At 28.2% G+C, this 21,030-nt stretch overlaps 2 long non-coding RNA genes across 2 annotated transcripts; one reads left to right on the forward strand and one right to left on the reverse strand.

Annotated features, from left to right (window-relative positions):
* Positions 1 to 913: 913 nt before the first annotated feature.
* LOC130674581 (uncharacterized) lies at positions 914 to 1,928 on the reverse strand. Its single transcript, XR_008991075.1, has 3 exons — positions 1,793 to 1,928; positions 1,549 to 1,688; positions 914 to 1,250 (listed from the first exon to the last, which is right to left on the reverse strand). It is a non-coding gene; the product is annotated as an uncharacterized LOC130674581 (long non-coding RNA).
* Positions 1,929 to 1,950: 22 nt separating this feature from the next.
* LOC130674582 (uncharacterized) lies at positions 1,951 to 13,806 on the forward strand. Its single transcript, XR_008991076.1, has 3 exons — positions 1,951 to 1,983; positions 13,478 to 13,603; positions 13,689 to 13,806. It is a non-coding gene; the product is annotated as an uncharacterized LOC130674582 (long non-coding RNA).
* Positions 13,807 to 21,030: the final 7,224 nt, after the last annotated feature.

A 21,030-nucleotide genomic window follows, 5' to 3' on the forward strand; every position in this document is an offset into this window, starting at 1 on the left:
CCTATAATATCATAAAATTTTTTTTTTTGCACAATAGTGTAGAAATTTCCCAAAATTTGAATTTTCTTGAATGTTTTGTGCTGACAAAAAATTCTTGTTAAAAATTTTAATGTTTTTTTGCCAAATACGATTTTTTTTTTCAATGTTTGAATTTTTGTTTTTATGTTTAATAATATTTCTGTGTATTGTAGAAGTGATTACCACACTTCTTTAAAATAATTTTTTCATGATAATATGGGAACCATTCCCATAATATTATAGAAATGGTTCCTATAATAGTATGGGAACTATTCCCATAATATTATGGGAATGATTCCCATAATGGTATAGAAACCATTCCAATTGCATTATGGGAATCATTCCCATAATATTATGGGAATAGTTCCCATACTATTATAGGAACCATTCCCATAATTTATGGTCGTAATTCCTATGTTGGTAAAGGAAAAAATTTCACAAAATTATGGGAACCGCTGCCATAATTTTCTTTCCGTGTACATAAAATTTTCCCAATTATTTTTTTGCTGTACGAATTGAAAACATAAATTTTATTGGGGCGAGTAAAAATTTTTTGCACCAAGAAATCATTTTTTTCTGAATACTGCTTGTCTATCTGTACATAAAATAAATCCTTACCCAGTACCGGAAGTCGGCCTTGTTATTAATTTTATTGTAGACATTCACGGTGTCTTTTTTTGACCATTTATAACCTCAAATAATTTGATTTGTTTTTATTCTGCAGTTCAAAATATTTATTTTTCATTAAATGAGCAATGAAAGTTCAAGTTCCAGAGATAATTTAATGAAAAAGTGTTAAAAATTAAGCACTTAAATTTAAACATGGGCTTTTTTACACTTAGTCAAGTTATTTTTTCCTGTGTAAAATAAATTTTTAAATAATTAAAATAGTAAAGTTCATCAAATGCTTTTTATTATGTACTCAAAAAATTACAATGATTTTACTTATAATTTATTTATATATAGGATAGGGGATTATAGTTTTCATTTATTAGAAAAAATTTCTGTATTTTTAAATGGTTTGAAGTTTGTCTCAATGAAGTAGAAATTTTCATTTAAAACGACAAAAAAGTCAAGAATTTTTTTTATTCTGTTAGACCTATAGAGGTGTCTTTCCATTTACGTCCACCGCCTGCACCCAGTCTATCTTTAGCTGTGTTACTTGAACATCTATCGTCGCCAAACTCATCTGTCTTGCAATAAAAACCGAGGCAGCATGCCTCGTCTACACACTGAAATTAATTATAAATAAAACATTTAGTTGTATACTCAATATTCAAATATAGAGAAGGACCAGACTAATAGGCTACTCAAAATTTAAAATATAAAAACGAGGTTTTAAAATTTATCAGTCGGATATTTTTATCTACTAATTTCGAACCAGGGTTATAATTTATCAAAAAACGCTAGATTTATATGAAACTTTACATCATTAAAAAAAAGATTTGACGTATTTGAGTCCCTAAATTTCCTCGGGTACTTTTTACCCCCTCCCCTCCCCCATGCGATAACTAAATGTATGCAGCTTACACTTTCACCATGACCTACACAACCTGGACACCCTTGAAGATCAGCACAATCTCCAATAGCAAACATCGCAGCTATACATATAAAAATGAAAATGAACTTGGACATTTTTTTAGTGAATTTTGATTTACTTAGAGCAGTAACTGTGAAAATTCATAGAAAAATTACAATAAATCTTTAATTGTTATAGTATTCAATAATAAATATATTAACAGCGACATTTACTATTATTTGTGTTTTTACTTACGGAGCTTGCAAGTCGGTCGACGCAAAAGTTATAATAGCTAGTAAATAATGGCCCGTTTTTAAACTCGACTAATAATTGCTGTCTTTCCTATCTATAGGCTACGTATTTATCGTTATTGTTATCAAAATATTTTAAATGAATACGTAATATCTATATATTGACACGTGACGACCTTGTGGTAGATATTTAAAGTAATTATAAATATCAAATAATTACATTTACGTGCTTACTGCCAACAATATTATCGGTTTTCGACAAACTGTAAGACTGCTTTTTATTTAAATTATAAACTTGAAGAATAAATTCGCAATTGAGTTAATAAGGGAAGCGAAAAATTTATCAGTAGATATAGGGGAGCCTGGGGCACAAAGGCTCTCTTAAGCCGGGTTTTTCTTTTTGTGGCTTTTGACCATCAAATTCATTTATTTTCTGTTTATTTCGGAAGAATCTGTCGAAATTTTTCAAAAAATCGAAAAAAAATTCTTTTTTCATTTTTCGTCGAATTATGACCTTTACAATGTTTTTATCATATTTTAGACTAATTTGTGATATGTCGGGTAAAATGGACCACTAAAAAAAAAAATTATAACGAAAAAATGAACTTGACGGAAAATAAAAAAAAACTCATTTTTTCGTAAATTTTTTTTTTCGGGTGGTCCATTTTGCCCCACATATCACATATTGACCTAAAATATAATTAAAACATTATAGAGGTCATAACTTGGAAGATAAAAAAAAAATTCTTTACCTAATTTTTGGGGGGGGCCTTCGTGCCCCAGGCTCCCCTATACCATGATATCAAAAATATAAAATAATTATATATAAGTAGTTATCGCAGTTAACGATTTTTTTGTACCAAATAATAAGGCTACTTATTTCTATTGCAGACCAAAAATGCGAAAGCACCGAGGGCGCTTATTATCGATCTATTATTTTTCAGAATACCTGCGCCGAAAGTTTAAATTCCTGTCATGTTCAGAGGGAAGAAAGCCGTTCTTTCCTCTTACGAGAAAACAAATGATAAAAATTAGCGCATGCGCCAGATGAAATTTTTAAACCCGCAGAATAGTCGTCTTTGCCTAGCGCTGAGTCCCGGGCTTGAACCCTCGACCGGCTCATTTTCCCCAGCTTTTTTTTTTAAAGGCAGAGCTGGCATGCGGGAAAATGACACGAGCCGAGGACAGCCAGATATATGCTAGGTCACACGACCATCGGTTATTTTTATTTATTTTATTGCCGGGTTTATATTTCGGACAATACTAAAATATTTTCATACCTGGCTCAATAGCTGTTTGTTTACCTAGGGATTTAAAAGTACTGAGTAACTTTTATTAGTTTGTACTGCAGCTGTCGAGTGCTCGAATTGTTCTACAGTACATACTGTAAGTAATTACCTGAATTGTTGGAGTAATAATTTCATTTAAAATAAATTTTCCGTCCAGAAATCGGGACTCGGCCACTTGGAAAAAAATTTTACCCGCCCTAATTTTCCCTCCGTAAATATAAATATTAATATTTGTTTATAAATTAGTAATTAATATAGGGGAGGGTGGGGCAGAGCGGCCCCCCTGAAATTTTGACCAAAAAAAAAATTTTTTTTTTTTCGACTAATTACTATAAATCCGATATGTTTGCGCATTTTTACCCCTACGCATGACATTTGGGGCAAAATGGACAAGCCCAAAATTTTGAAAAAGTGATTTTTTCGTATTTTTATCGTCAAATAAAAAAAAAATAATTATAATTACACATTTCTAGCCCTACGCATGACACCTGGGGCAAAATGGACCAGCCGAAACTTCCGAAAAAATTATTTTTTCATATTTTTCGGCCGTTTCTCGATGTAAGAGGCAAATTTGGTCACTAAAAGTTTATAAAAATAAAATTTTTTCTTTTAGTTGATAAATTTTTGAAATAAAGTAAAACTATAGAATTGATTTTTTTTTTCATTAAATAACAATTAGTAATTAAGGTAATCGAGAGTGAACGATTTATTACACTTTAAAAAATTTTCTTCGAGTAATATAAAACCAAAAATAGTTGTCAAGAGAAAGAAATACATTCTTAATGATGAAAACAATTTAAAAAAAAAAAAAACGAAAAAAAAAATTTTTTATCACTTTTTGAAAGGGGGCTGCTCTGCCCCACAAAAAAAAATTTTTTTTTTCAGAATTTCGGCAAAATTTCCATAAATTGGTTCGAAATAGGACAAAAGTAAAGTGATCTTATGGTTGAAAGCCACAAAAAATAATAATTGGCTTAGGGGGGCCGCTCTGCCCCACCCTCCCCTATATATATAGAGAGAGTTTGTAATTAAAAATTAATAACTCGAAGGCTTAAAAAAATTTGTTCTCACATAAGTGTCCCCCATTTTGCCGCGGGCTCTCAGGTATTTAAAATTTGTCATCACTTTATTTAAGAGTATTTTATTTAAAAATGTTATTTAGCGTAGGCGTAGATGTAAAAGTATTGTTTGAGTGTGTAAGTACCTTTATAATTATCAGAGCTTGGCTATTGCTTGGGTCGTGTATCCAATAGCAGCCCAAGTCGTGTATACGCTCGTACTTGAGGATTCCCATGGCCGGTTTGCCATCGACACGACGATTAGACACGAGTGTAGTCTTCTCTGCAGGGGGGACACCACTTTAATGATTTTTTTTACACAATAAATATACGTATGCATATATATGTATATATATATTTATATGTCGTTGTAGAAAAGAGCTCAGACCCACACATTCCGAGGTGTAAAAACCTCTAGATGATTACAAGAACGCACGTGGTCGCGTGGGCGTAAATTACTGACGATCTACAGACATTCTTTTGTAAAAAAAAAAATTACTGAGACAGAAGGAATTAATTAATAAATTACTGCAACTCGATACTTGAAGAAAATTTTAATATTTTTCTTGACTCAGACGTTAAAAAAAAAAAAAATTTATGGGCATTTTAGAATCGAATTTGATGACAGGGGTGGGATTTTTAGAGCTCGAGAAATTTGAAATTTGAAATTATGCGAAGTGTGAAACTCAAACAAAGTCGCCCAGCTTCGAAATTTTTGCATAGATCGGCCGATGCCTGGTTTGCAATGATTGGCCAATAAATGGCTAACTATACTGGCCCGTGCATGGCGAATCATTGGCAGACGTCTTTTTGCTTATAAAAATGGCGCACAATAAACAGCCGTTTGTTGGCCAACGGTTTGATCGAGTGCTCTTTGCGCAAGCGCTACTTGCTCTATATCAGCTGATTCTCTGTCCGTTATTTATTTTCTCAACTTATATATATGTTTATATCTTTCAGGTCGGGAACTTTATGTACTTGTACACGAGAGTCGCACTGTCGAGAGCTGGGGTTCGATCCCAACTCTTATCAATCCGATATTTCATTATTTTACTCGATTCTACATAAAATTTCCTTTAATTTGATATAATTACGAGAAAAACTTATTGAGCCACATCATCCATCGTACGTTAATACACCATTTAAATATAGTGGAAACCTACCCTGATTAAACAACTGAATTCGATCGAATTAAACAGAATTAAATTTTTAATTCTATTTAATTCAGATAAATTCTGTTAATTCGGTACCTAACTTAAAAATGAACTCTGTCTAATTCGGCAGGAAAACCAGAATTTGTCCAAATTAAAACGAATTTAAATAATTCTATTCGGTTTAATTCTGTTTAATTCGAAAATAATTCTCCAATTTCCGGTTCTGAATCCGAATTAAACTGAATTAAAACGAATTTGAAATTTTTAAATCGGTTTTATTCTGTTTAATTCAAATTCAAATTTTCAATTCAGTTGAATTCTGTTTAGAAGAATTCGACAAAATATAAAAGAATTAAAATTTTTAATTCGGTCGAATTCAGTTGTTTAATCAGGGTAATCATATATATCATTATATATATAAATCATTTCAAATTTGATTAAAGAACAAATCTTACATTTCAATTTTATTCACCATGTCAGAGGTTCATATCAACGCGTAGAAACGCGAATTCATTTTTATTTAGTATAGTCGTTATTAAATAATTGAGATAAATTAAGCTTTGGCTGATGATTGATTGCCACGATTTGCCAATGCTTGCAACTGCCGTTATCATCCGATATTTAGCCGATCGTCAGCCGATGCTTGAAAATTGGCAGCCATTCACGACCCAGTAATGGGCCGATTCTTTTTTTTTGTGTGGGTAATTAAAATTTTGTAGGATATTTTTATATTTTTATAAACAATTGTTTAGTTTATTATTTTCGAAATAGTAGTGGGTAATTTCGAACCTGCAGTATATTTAAGTGTCTCATAAAACAGTCGTAAAGCTCTCAAAACCATAAAAACATTATTTACACGTAAATATATGTACATATTTATGTGCGATATGTCCGAGTGAAAATAATAGCACCCGATTAAATAGTCATCTAGCAGCTTCTATATCAGCATGTTAAGAAAAAAATAACGAGTTATCGATTTATATATGTACGCTTTATGCTAATTTTCATCCTGTTTACAAGATGCTGGAACATAAAAATTTATCACCAGTCTAGTCTTTTATTTTTTTTTTTTTGAATCGATATACTGCGGGCATGAAAAAAAAATATTTATATAAGCAGTCAAAATAATACAGGTGTAGAAAAATATTATTTTTATTTCACTTTAAAATATTATTTGGTATTCAAATTAGCGGGCTGACTAACTTACCCCGGCCCTGTATTTACTTTTGTCCCAACCCAGAAAAGTTGGATTTATTTTTTACCAAAAATTTTTTTTGTATTTCGATGTTTGGGCTGCAGTAAAATATATGTAAATTACATATTTTAATAAATGATTTGGAAAAAAAAAATTTGCATGAGAAATAAAATGAGGAGGAAAAAAAATGGAGTAAAAAGTTAACGAGAATAGAGCCGAAGACGAGGGTTTCGGTTGGTTTATTTTTGAGCTGGTGTTAATAGTTAGTCTAGCTATTATACACTTGCACACTGGGTGTGTGATAGCGATATGATAATTTGCACAACCAGAGTTTTATTTTTTTGAAGACAAGACAAGGGCGTCACGCTTTGAATTCTACCTCGAGAAGTTTAATATATCAAGTGAATGTTTGTTCAGATTTTTTATATTCTTATGTTACGGACTCTAATTGACATTAAAAAAAAAATTTTAATAAAATCAGTCGTTAAATTGCTAATTAGTACCATAGAAAAATCATTCAAATGGTTTTTGCTCAAATGTCGGGTACCGAAAATAGCAGAAAAAAATTTTGTAGAAAAAAAATTTTAGAACCGTCGGCGGGATTCGAACCGCGTACTTCAGAGTCGCGGGCGCGTCTAGTATTGGGAGTAATTTTTATACTATGATTTAAATTGATTTTTTTTTTTGAGGAATACACTGAAAAAAAAATCAGTAGCTGCTACCGATTTTTCTTCAGTAGCTGTTACAGATTTCAATCGGTAGCGGCTACAGATTTTTATCGGTAGCTGTTAGCGATTGAAATCGTGTGTGTGTGTGTGTGTGTGTGTGTACGTAACTGATACCAAAAAAATCGAGAATAGCTACCGAATTAATCGATAACCGCTTCTGAAAAATAATCGGTAGCTGCTACCGATTTTTTCGGTAACAGCTACCGATAATTTCGGTAGCAGTTACCGAGTTTTCTTCGGTAGCTGCTACAGATTTTAATCGGTAGTGGCTACAGATTTTAATCGGTAGCGGCTACTGAATCAATCGATAGCTGTTAGCAAAATAATCGGTAGCTATTCCCGATTTTTTTGGTATCAGTTACGTATACACACACACACACACACACGATTTCAATCGACAACAGCTACCGATTATTTTGGTAGCCATTACCGATTAAAATCGGTAGCTGTTACCAAAAAATAATCAGTAGAGGCTACCGATTATTTTTTTCAGTGTACAAAAAAAAAATGCCACATGTGCTCATTATTATAAGATTTTTATTATCAATTGACGGTTATTATAAATCTGAGTATGGATTTTCCCATAGATATGTTATTTAAAAAATAAGGATCGACATGACAGTTTTCATGTTTATGATACATCATCGTGTGAAACATACGTGAGATTTTTTTGATTGCATTCACGTTGTATATACATGTATAGATATGAATCATCTAACGGAAGGGTTAAAAATCAAAGTTCGAGATCCTGCTTATTGTACATCAGGAAAAAAATTTTTTATACATCATAATTATTATTATTATTGTAGTTTATCTATGGATCTATCACCTAAAAGGTCATAACCTCAAAAAAAAATTTTTAAATGGAAGCCGTCCTTAGGCTTTGGGTCATTAGTTGACAGACAGAACTCGCAGGGCCAGGGTTCGAAACCCGGTTAAGGCAAAAAAGAAATTTTTTTAATTAAATAAAAAAAAATGGTTCACTTTAACGGAAACTTTATTTTCTTACGGTGAAAGGTGAAGTAATAAAATATAACATATATATACAGCCGCAGTAACTTATACTTAAAAGCAGATAAAATTTAACGTTCCAGAAAATATAAAATTAAAATCAATTAATTAGTAAAAAAATATATGTATATATAAGACAGAAAAAATTCATGCGATCTGGGTGGTCACCATAAATATATATATTTTTTCTGGTCCAACGAATTATGCTAATACGTGGAATTACCAAGTGTATAATTGATATTTATAACCGCGGGTCCACTCAACGCCGTTGGGTGAATCGAATCAGGTCTATTACGTCCTCTGTCGTCCATTTCACTTTCTTCTCATCTATTATATCCTATACACGTCCTTTTGTGACGGACCTACAGCTTGCGGAGCTATAATATAAATATATATACCAGCAATTTAATTATTAATCCATGCGCTCGCTTGTTTTCGGCAGCTCCCGAACTGCCAATTTTGTAAAAACAACCGCTACCGTGACGAAATTATAACTATGCTATACGAAAATTCATAAATAAATATTGAAATTTAATATTAATTATATTTATTGCTATTCTTTGTAAAGAGAGTATAGAACTTAGGCATAAAAAATGTTCCTTTTGGCCCTTCATCGACTTGAATAACTCTCTACTTAAAATAATCTTCACCAAAAAATTTATCTTCATAAAATTTTTTTACAGACCGAGATGAAGATCCTGTGAATTTTTTTTTTTTTTTTTCATTAAAAAAAAATAAACTTACAAGCAATAATTTTATTTTTTGTTTTTGCGTTGACGTAAATGACTTTCTGGTAAAAATAATCGTAAAAAAAATATTTTCGCCATAAAATTATACTCTGAGACCGAAAAAAAGGCCTCGAAAAATTTCTAATGGGATAAAAAAATTTTTCAATCAAAAGAATGGAACTCGCGGAATCCGCGGGGTTTTAAAATAAAAATAAAAAATGAGTAAAAATTTTTTTATTAAATTCAATGGATAGTAAAAAATAATTTCAGGGAATTACTAAAAATCTCATGAAATTTTCAGCAGAAAAAATTGTCTGAAATATTAACAAGAGGAATTATTTAATTTCTGTATTTAAAATTCGGTAAAAAAAGGTCACGCTTAGTGTGGGAACTGTGTTCATTTTTTATGATGACGGTTTGTGCGACAGTCGGTATTAAAAGTACCGATGACTCGAGACATACACAAGACGTTAAAATAAAAATGACTCATTTTGTTCCGGCTGCACTGCGTACTCTAACAAAAGCCACTAATTTACTCTTAAAATAACTCACGATGCACGAGAGGTCGCCGACTCTACTAAACTCTGGCGCTTTTAATTCTTCGGATAGACAACTAATTAACTCTTCAGGTCACAGGTCATTTTTTTATTTCAAATTCTCTTTGAAATAAAAATTCCCGCGTTACTTATTCATGAAATTTTTTTCTCACGTAAAAAGCCAGGGGTAAAATGGTCTCAATTTTTTTTTTTCAACTTCAGGGTCATATTGTCATGAGGGGGTAATATGGACCACCCAAGATTTGTCCCAAATTTTTTGTCCATGGCGATTTTGTCCCAGGTTTTTTTTTAACACTACACGGAAAGAAAATTATGGCAGCGGTTCCCATAATTTTGTGAAATTTTTTCCTATACCATCATAGGAATTACGACCATAAATTATGGGAGCGGTTCCTATAATTATAGGAATGTTTCCCATAATTATAGGAATAGTTCCTATAATTATGGGAATGATACCCATAACACTATAGGAATGATTCCTATAATTATAGGAATGGTTCCTATAATTTATAGGAATACTTTCTATAATATTATGGGAATCATTCCTATAATTTATGGGAATGGTTCCTATAATTTATAGGAACCATTCCCATAAATTATAGGAACCATTCCCATAATATTATGGGAATGGTTCCTATAATAGTATGGGAACTATTCCCATAATATTATGGGAATGATTCCCATAATGGAATTGGAATGGTTCCTATACCATTATGGGAATCATTCCCATAATATTATGGGAATAGTTCCCATACTATTATGGGAACCATTCCTATAATATTATGGGAATGGTTCCCATATTATCATGAAAAAATTATTTTAAAGAAGTGTGATAATCACTTCTACAATACACAGAAATATTATTAAACATAAAAACAAAAATTCAAACATTGAAAAAAAAAATCGTATTTGGCAAAAAAACATTAAAATTTTTAACAAGAATTTTTTGTCAGCACAAAACATTCAAGAAAATTCAAATTTTGGGAAATTTCTACACTATTGTGCAAACAGAAATTTTTATGATATTATAGGGATGGTTCCCATAACATTATGGGAATAGTTCCCATAATATTATAGGAATAGTTCCTATACCAATATGGGAACCATTCCCATAATAGTATGGGAATGATTCCCATACCATTATGGGAATGGTTCCCATAATGATATGGGAATGGTTCCCATAATGATATGGGAATGGTTCCCATAATATTATGGGGATGGTTCCCATAATATATGGGAACCATTCCTATAGTAGTATAGGTACCATTCCTATACCATTATGGGAACCATTCCCATAATGCATAGCAATACTTCCCATAATTTTCTTTCCGTGTAATTATTATTTTATATTTATATAAATATATGAAAAAAATGTTTTTTTACATGAATGGGAAACATTGAAAAGGTTGAGGCAAAAAAAAATGATAATAGTAATTGTAGTAAAAGTATCATGTGTGAGGTCTCAGGAGCGTGTGTGGCCGCTAACAAAACGTCAAGAAGCATATTCAAAATTAAATGTACGATTGCATAGTGTAGTATGTATATTGTATATCGTACAGATGACTCAGGCTCGATACAAAGTGTCTTGTCTCTTGTTGTGCTGTGACAGTGACTTAGTACATTTTACCTTTTACCTTTTAATAGTCTCATATTTTTATTTTACCCACAAAAATTTTTTTTCGATTATTTAATTAACAAAATATATATATATATATATTAGACTGGGCCAAAAAAATCGACTATTTTTTTTTTTTAACGATACTGTGTAAATATTATTTGGGATGACAAAAAAAAATTATTGTGAAAATTTGAGCCCTTAATTTTGATATTAAGAGGTGTATCATCGCAATTTTCGATTTTTTTTAAATGAACGGGTTTTTGTCTCATAACTCTCAAACCATCGAGATAAACGAAATCGACTTAGATACATTGTTTGAAGGAAATTTTATGCTCTACAAAAAAGATCTGATTGAAATTTTTCGTCAGATGAACCGTTTCCTTATAATCATGCTTTGAACATTGGTATGATTTTAAAATTTGATTGTTCAACTTTGGAATTTTGTAATTCATGTAAAAATAAGTTTCCGGAAAAAGACAATGAATATTTTTGAAGGAAATTGAATGCTCTACAAAAAAAGTCTCTTAACAATTTTCGCTAAATTCACTCCTTCAAAAGTTATTCAAGATTATTGAAGTCGTTTTACATAACTTCAACCTTGAATAACTTTTGAAGGAGTGAATTTAGCGAAAAATTTTTAAGAGACTTTTTTTGTAGAGCATTCAATTTCCTTCAAGAATATTCATTGTTTTTTTCCGGAAACTTATTTTTACATGAATTACAAAATTCCAAAGTTGAACAATCAAATTTTAAAATCATACCAATGTTCAAAGCATGATTATAAGGAAACGGTTCATCTGACGAAAAATTTTAATCAGATCTTTTTTGTAGAGCATTAAATTTCCTTCAAAAAATGTATCTTAGTCGATTTCGTTTATCTCGATGGTTTGAGAGTTATGAGACAAAAACGCGCTCATTTAAAAAAAATTAAAATTGCGATGATACACCTCTTAATATCAAAATTAAGGGCTCAAATTTTCACAATAATTTTTTTTTGTCATCCCAAATAATATTTCCACAGTATCGTTAAAAAAAAAATAGTCGATTTTTTTGGCCCAGTCTAATATATATGTATATAATTAAATGCCTTATTAATTTTGTATAGAAAAATAATTTTCATATATGATTAAAATATATTTTTTGTATATAATTGACATATATATTTTATATATGCTAAACATATACGGACATATATGATGAATATTATATTTTTTAATATAAAAAAAAATATAGTTAAATTGGCCACATATATTTTCTGATATTTATCATATATTTTGAGCATATATGTTATTTTTCTACAGGCGAGCAGGTAGAAATTTGGGGCATTGAAAAATAAAAGGGAGCAAATTTACAACTAGAAGTCGTAATTTAAATATTCTCGACAGAAGACTCGAGAGAAAAATTAACAAATGACTGCAATATATTTTGTGCAAGGGTAGATTTTTAACCCGACCTAAAATTACGTAGTGTTGCACAAATAACCAAAGAGAAATGTCGCACTGAATAATGAGGGACAATGTCCCGGCGTGTGCTCCAGTTCCATAAACTAATAAACGGAGGGATTTTATCACCAAGGTTACATAGAAACCTCCTGTAAATTCAATGGACTCAACACTTTTAAGCTGGTCAAAGCCTAAAGTAATTTTGGATGACAAACTTGTTACACTTTCACGTCATCTCTTTTCTTTTGAAGTCTCATGTCAAGTCTTTTGTAGTTTATCCTTTCAGAAATTTGTTTTCGGTTTAACTTGCCCTAATATATTAGATATATATCTTAGAAATTTACTTTTCCACAGTAACCTCAACTACAAACTCAAAATTTTTTTTTTTAGATTAAAATTTTTATTTTTTTGAAAAAATAAATTAAAGTTACTGCTGCTACTAAAATAAAATTTTTTATATACGTGTCTATTTTACCCCGGTCTAATCTCCAGTAAAAAATTTTGGCGCGAAAAAAAAAAATTTTAAATCAAATGAGATCTACATGACTCTAGATCTCATTATTTAAATTTTTTTTTAAGAAATTTCTCATAACTGGGTTAGGTGAGGAAAAATGAACCAATAGATAAAAAAATTCCAATCAATTAAAAAAATAATTAACAGCAATTATGAAATTTTAATTAAATTATTCAGACAAAATTTTCAAATTTTTTATAAAAAAAATTAGTCTGCTCCAAATTACCTCTCTTTGGTCACGCGACCTCAGGTCAGTTTTTAAAAAAATCTAGGGGTCTATTTAACCCTTCAATTTTTTGTGGGCACATTTTAGGCCACAGAAATTACCCCTTCCCCCACCCCTTATTTTTTGTACTTTTTTTTAAATTAAGAGTTAAAATTTTTTTTTGCTCCAGTCTGAAAAGTTCAAGTACGAAGGCTGTAACTACGTCACAGTCACTAACATGGGGGATGTCCATTGAAAAAATGTGGGAGTGAAACCCTAGAGGGCCGTTGGAATTAAAGTTTAACAAACATAGCGAGTAAGTTGTAAAGAAGGAGAAAGAAAAAGCATAAAAATAAAAATAGTTAGTTTGGAAAAAGTTTATGAGTTTACGACTTGGACAGGACGGAATGGAGCAGAAGCCTTTCGGGATAAGGACACACTCGAATATGAGTGTAACCCTTCAAACGACAGCTCCAACTTCTATTGGTACAGGGACAAACTTTTATAACTGTAACTGAGGTAAAGAGTTTGTTTTTTTATTCGTGTTTTTAAAATAAAATATTTAACGGCGTTGGGTATTTAGCCGACTTGACCCGTGTACTTTTAAATCCTTTCCTTTCTCAAGGAAAAAAATCCTTTCCTTTATAAATTTAAATTGACTGCAATAAATTTTCTAACTCTTCCGGTAAAGGTTTAAGAGTTAAGGGTTAGAAATTATTATTGCCCATCATAAAAATTATTCTTTTTTTTTTTATTACTTTCTTTTACTCAGATTTTTAGAAAAAAATTATAAAAGGGTAAAAAAAAATTTATTTCTTTGTAAAAAAAATTTAAAAGGGTAAAAAAAATTTATTTATTTGTGAAAAAAAGTATAAAAGGGTAAAAAAAATTTATTTCCTTGAAAAATAAAAAATAAAAGGGTAAAAAAAAATAAATTCGAGTACTGAGTCCTTGAAGATTTTTTCAAAATTTTTATTATGATATATAATGTTATAAATTTTTTTTTTACTCAAAGGGTAAGTCCTTAGAAAGGATTTAGATAAAAAAAAGTATTAAATATATATTCTTGTCATATACAAAAACTATATTTTTATCATACATAAAAATAAATATTTCTATCATATTCGAAAAATATATTCTGATCATATATAAAAACATATATTTATATTATGTATGGAAAAAAAAAGTTTCGTATTCGTACGTCATATATATATGGTCAAAATATATGTAAAAGAATATTATAAATATCAGACAAGATATGTGGCCAATTGAACTAAATTTTCTGATATATTTTTTTTATATTAAAAAATATAATATTCATCATATACGAGCCCGTATATGTTTAGCATATATAAAATATATGTCAATCATATACAAAAAATATATTTTTATCATATATGAAAATATATATTCTTGTCATATACGAAAACTATATTTTTATCATACATAAAAATAAATATTTCTATCATATTCGAAAAATATATTCTGATCATATATAAAAACATATATTTATATTATGTATGGAAAAAAAAAGTTTCGTATTCGTACGTCATATATATATGGTCAAAATATATGTAAAAGAATATTATAAATATCAGACAAGATATGTGGCCAATTGAACTAAATTTTCTGATATATTTTTTTTATATTAAAAAATATAATATTCATCATATACGAGCCCGTATATGTTTAGCATATATAAAATATATGTCAATCATATACAAAAAATATATTTTTATCATATATGAAAATATATATTCTTGTCATATACGAAAGCTATATTTTTATCATACATAAAAATATATATTTCTATCATATACGAAAAATATATTCTGATCATATATAAAAACATATATTTATATTGCGTATGGAAAAAAAAAATTTCGTATTCGTATGACGTCATATATATATGGTCAAAATATATGTAAAAGAATATTATAAATATAAGACAATATATGTGGCCAATTTAACTATATTTTCTGATATATTTTTTTTTATATTAAAAAATATAATATTCATCATATATGAGTCCTTATATGTTTAGCATATATAAAATATATGTCAATCATATACAAAAAATATATTTTTATCATATATGAAAGTATATATTCTTGTCATATACGAAAACTATATTTTTATCATACATAAAAATATATATTTCTATCATATTCGAAAAATATATTCTGATCATATATAAAAACATATATTTATATTATGTATGGAAAAAAAAAGTTTCGTATTCGTACGTCATATATATATGGTCAAAATATATGTAAAAGAATATTATAAATATCAGACAAGATATGTGGCCAATTGAACTAAATTTTCTGATATATTTTTTTTATATTAAAAAATATAATATTCATCATATACGAGCCCGTATATGTTTAGCATATATAAAATATATGTCAATCATATACAAAAAATATATTTTTATCATATATGAAAATATATATTCTTGTCATATACGAAAGCTATATTTTTATCATACATAAAAATATATATTTCTATCATATACGAAAAATATATTCTGATCATATATAAAAACATATATTTATATTGCGTATGGAAAAAAAAAATTTCGTATTCGTATGACGTCATATATATATGGTCAAAATATATGTAAAAGAATATTATAAATATAAGACAATATATGTGGCCAATTTAACTATATTTTCTGATATATTTTTTTTTATATTAAAAAATATAATATTCATCATATATGAGTCCTTATATGTTTAGCATATATAAAATATATGTCAATCATATACAAAAAATATATTTTTATCATATATGAAAGTATATATTCTTGTCATATACGAAAACTATATTTTTATCATACATAAAAATATATATTTCTATCATATACGAAAATATATTCTGATCGTATATAAAAACATATATTTATATTGCGTATGGAAAAAAAAAATTTCGTATTCGTATGACGTCATATATATATGGTCAAAATATATGTAAAAGAATATTATAAATATCAGACAATATATGTGGCCAATTTAGCTAAATTTTCTGATATTTTTTTTTTATATTAAAAAATATAATATTCATCATATATGAGTCCGTATATGTTTAGCATATATAACATATATATGTCAATCATATACAATTAATATATTTTTATCATATATGAAAATATATATTCTTGTCATATACGAAAGCTATATTTTTATCATACATAAAAATATATATTTCTATCATATACGAAAAATATATTCTGACCATATATAAAAACATATATTTATATTGTGAATAGAAAAAAAAAGTTTCTTATTCGTATGACCAACTCCAATTAAATCAGATCTAAATTTTAATATACTTTTTAAATTGCAGTTAAAATTTTCAAAATTAGTTAATTTGATGCGAATATATATAACCATATACATTTACATACACCGAATAAAATATATGCGTAAATATAACAAAGAAAATATATGATGCCATATATAATATAAATTATATGCTACCATATATTTCATTTCATATAAAAATTTTATATTTTTTGAATATAAAAGGAAATATATCAATACAATATATTATAAGGTAAATGTAAATGTATATATAGCTTAATATAAAAAACATATAAGACATATATGGAATACATATATTTACTACTGTATATAATTTTATATTGAATCGGCCAAAATCTCTATATGATTTTTTATAATATACAATATAATATATCATATATTTTTTTGTTGCAAACATATATGATTTTATATATTTTAACCATATATTGTTTTTTCATACGACCGGAAACTCGTTCAGAAAATTTACTCCTGCTAATTTATCTGATATAAATATATAACTATTTTTAATATAAAAATAAATAATTCTATTATAACAAATTTCTAAAAAATGAAAAATTTTTCCTGACCTTGCGGACTTATTTTTCGTGACCTGAACTGTTAAAATATTTACACAAAGGTAAGTACAATAAACCAGAGTAATAATTACACAAAAACAGGTCGCCGAAATATTATTCACACTAACGGTAAAATTTTTCCTGAATTATAAAATCTAGTCTTGTAAAAATAAAAAAAAAATTGCTACGGAAACATTTTTACAAGACCATAAAAACTATTGTGTAAAATAGTCTGGTCTAAATTTTAGGCATGCGTTTTAAAAAAAAATTTCGTGCCATAAAAATTTTTAAAAAACTTTTTGTTGTCGTCGGTACACTTTTTGTGTTATTACGGTCACCCAAATACCCCAAATAAAAATGTTGTTTTTTTCGCTGAAACATTTAGATTTATATATATATTGCAGGCAAGTTTGCCATCAAGGTTTTGTGGAGGATAAAAAAAAAATGAGGAGAAAATAGAAAATAGATGAACGGCGGAGAATTTTTTAAGCCGCATTATTTTTTTATCATTTGTTAATGGTCTGGCTACTCTAGTTTTTTGTAATATTAGAGCGTTTTTTTATTTTTTTATGGACAGCTAATGGTAGAACACGTGCTCTGGTTTTTTGCCACGTGCCCTCTTGCCGCAACAATGAAATTGTTTTTTTTTTTCATTTTTCCTACTTTTCTTTTTTTTATTACATAATTAAAAAATAATTAGTACTAACATTTGAAGACAATAAAATTTTAATAAAAAGGGTTAAATATGACAGCTAGAAATTTTTTTTATCGTTTCCCATTTTGCTCAATTTTTTTTTTTTTTTTTTTTTTTTTTTAATGCAGAAAAAAATTAATATTTGAATTAAAAAAATTTGATATTCTAATTATTAATTATCTATAATTATGAGTAAAAAAAAATTGTAACCATAAATTTTGAAATCTTATTACAAAATTATTTTTAAAAATTATAAAATAATGACAATAATTTATCTATGACAATTGTATACTATTATACATCTCAATCAGCATCAGGCCGTTATTTTTTACACTCATCATAACTTACAAGCCTCATGAGACCTTTACTCTTTTATTTCTCAGTACGTGACGGGTCGAGAAATGACCCCGAGTTCATCATTACCTCCAACAATTTTTTTATCCTCTTCCTTTCCTTATTAATTCTATTTTATTGCCCTCAATATCTACGTCTTTTATTCCCGCCATTTCACAAAACGAAGCTTTCAAAATGACTTCGTCACCTCACGTTTTTAATCTGCGTTCACATTAGTTTCATACACAATAAAAAATATATTTATTTTTTTCTGTCTACAAAACATGTGAATTTGACCAAAAATTCTTAAATTTTGACAAAGAAAAAATTTTTCTTTTAGTAAAAGTCATAATAAAATTTTTCAAAATATTGAGGTTAGAAATTTTTAATTTTTTAATCGAAAATGTTTTGAGAATTTTTACTTTTGTATATATATATTTATACATATATATAAAAATCTCTATTTTTTTTTACACTAATTATAGGGTAAAAAAAAAATTTAACACTAAAAGTAAAAATTAGTACAAAAATCGAGTAAATATTTTTTGTGACGTCAATTAGTGGGTATAATTTTAGTATACATAAAATACCGTTTAATATATCTATATATATATAACATGAAGCAGAAAAGTGTAGAGCTGTAACCCGCAGTAGCCTTAAAAAGGCGGTGAGTTAAAAAGTTTTCCTTTAAAGGAGTGGCCTTTGTACATTTTGTCGGCACTTGAAAAAAAAAATGTTGAGAAAAAATTTTCAATACTCAACACTTTGATTTAATCCCAGATATTTTAATCTTTTTTATTATTTCTCTAACGGTTTTTTTTTAGTAGCAGGTGTAAAAAGCTACTGCACATATTCAATAAAACCCGCATTAAAAATTACGTTTTTTTATTTATTATATTTAATGGTACATATATATATATATATATATATATAGATATACTTTGCATGGTAACGACTAAAAAAATTTTTATCACCATAATTATCCTGTATATGATAATTCAAATTTTTTCCATAGAAATTTTCCGGATTTGTTAATTTTTTTTTTTTAGATTGAATTTTTTTTTTTTGACATAAAAGTTACGGAAACTTCCAGAGTATAGTTAACAATATTGTTCGGGATTACGAGTTACGGAGGAGGAGCTGAGGTCCTTTATCTAGAGAACAGAGCTCGTATGTGTATATAGTGGATAGAAAATTAAATTCAAGTTTGAATTGATGGAAAAACACGACCGGACTTTGTGTTGAAGTTAACAAAGGCCGAATTTAAAAATAAAATTTTCTGGCACTGGGTGTTTTATTATGAAGGCCAGCGCGAAAAGGCGGAGCTCAAATCAACTCAAAAATTTATTAAATTTAAATGAATTTTATCTGAATTTATTTGGGGAATTAATTTTCTGTTAATTTGAGAAGTAAAGCGTGGGGTGAAAAAATAGCTACGGAGGTTAAGTGTGTGGGTGAAAAATTTAAACGCTACTTAAAAGGCTGTCGTATGTCACGGCGACGCGCGAGCTGTGAAAAAAAATAAACTCGAAAAAGTTAACACTGAAAACGCTGTCGCCGCATCGAATTGTCGATTTCACGGAGACCGATGCGGCTTTTGCGGGCATCTCCGCCCACAGACTCCTCCACGTTCTCCATTATACATTGTACAATGTGTACCTTCGTTGGAATTACAACAGCTGCTTCTAAGTAACGTCAAAGACATCTTGGGATTTTTTTCCATAAATAAATTAGCAAGTTTTCGAATTTAAATTTACAACCGACTTCTGATACTTGAAATTTTTTTTTTTTACTTTGATTTTTCATAGAATTTACTTTGAATTACAATAAATATGACGACTACTTGATTCCATTCAAAAATCTCCTTTTCGACAGGAAAAATTCTCGAAATTTTGCTACCGAAAAATAAATTCTGTCATTCATAAGTTTAATTAATAATTTTGCAGTGTAGTTTTTTGCAAATTTTACGCACTATAGAAAATGTATCAAAAAACGTAAAAAAAAGAACCTCTAATCTGCTGCAAAAATGGAAATAATGAAATTTTGATATTTGATACGAAACAAAATGTTTTTCTTCAAATTTTTTTAAAAATTTTGATCAGGTGTCTTTTTTGACATGATTTTCAAACTAGAAAAAAATAAAACCTACATTTTTCTGAAGCAGAATCGCAATAAATGCATGTATTCATTTTTCGAAATTTTTCTACCGAAAATCAAATTCTGTTATTCATAAGCTTAATTAATAATTTTACTGCGTAGTTTCTTCTAAATTTTGCACACTATCGGAAATGTATCAGAGAACATAAAAATAAGAAATTCTAATCTGCTGCAAAAATGTGAATAATGAAATTTTGATAATTGATACGAAAAAAATTGTTTTTCTTCAAATTTCTTTAAAAATTTTGATCACGTGTCTTTTTTGACATGATTTTCGAACTAGAAAAAAATAAAACCTACATTTTTCTGAAGCAGAATCGCAATAATTGCATGTATTCATTTTTCGAAATTTTGATACCGAAAATTAAATTCTGTCATTCATAAGTTTAATTAATAATTTTGCAGTGTAGTTTTTTGCAAATTTTATACACTATAGAAAATGTATCAGAGAACATAAAAAAAATAACCTCTAATCTGCTGCAAAAATGGAAATAATGCATTTTTGATATTTGATACGGAAAAAAATGTTTTTCTTCAAATGTCTTTAAAAATTTTGATCACGTGTCTTTTTTTACATGATTTTCGAACTAGAAAAAAATAAAACCTACATTTTTCGGAAGCAGAATCGCAATAAATGCATGTATTGATTTTTCGAAATTTTGCTACCAAAAATTAAATT

Source organism: Microplitis mediator, chromosome 9 (assembly GCF_029852145.1).
Source record: "Microplitis mediator isolate UGA2020A chromosome 9, iyMicMedi2.1, whole genome shotgun sequence".
Classification (NCBI taxonomy): Eukaryota; Metazoa; Arthropoda; class Insecta; order Hymenoptera; family Braconidae; genus Microplitis; species Microplitis mediator.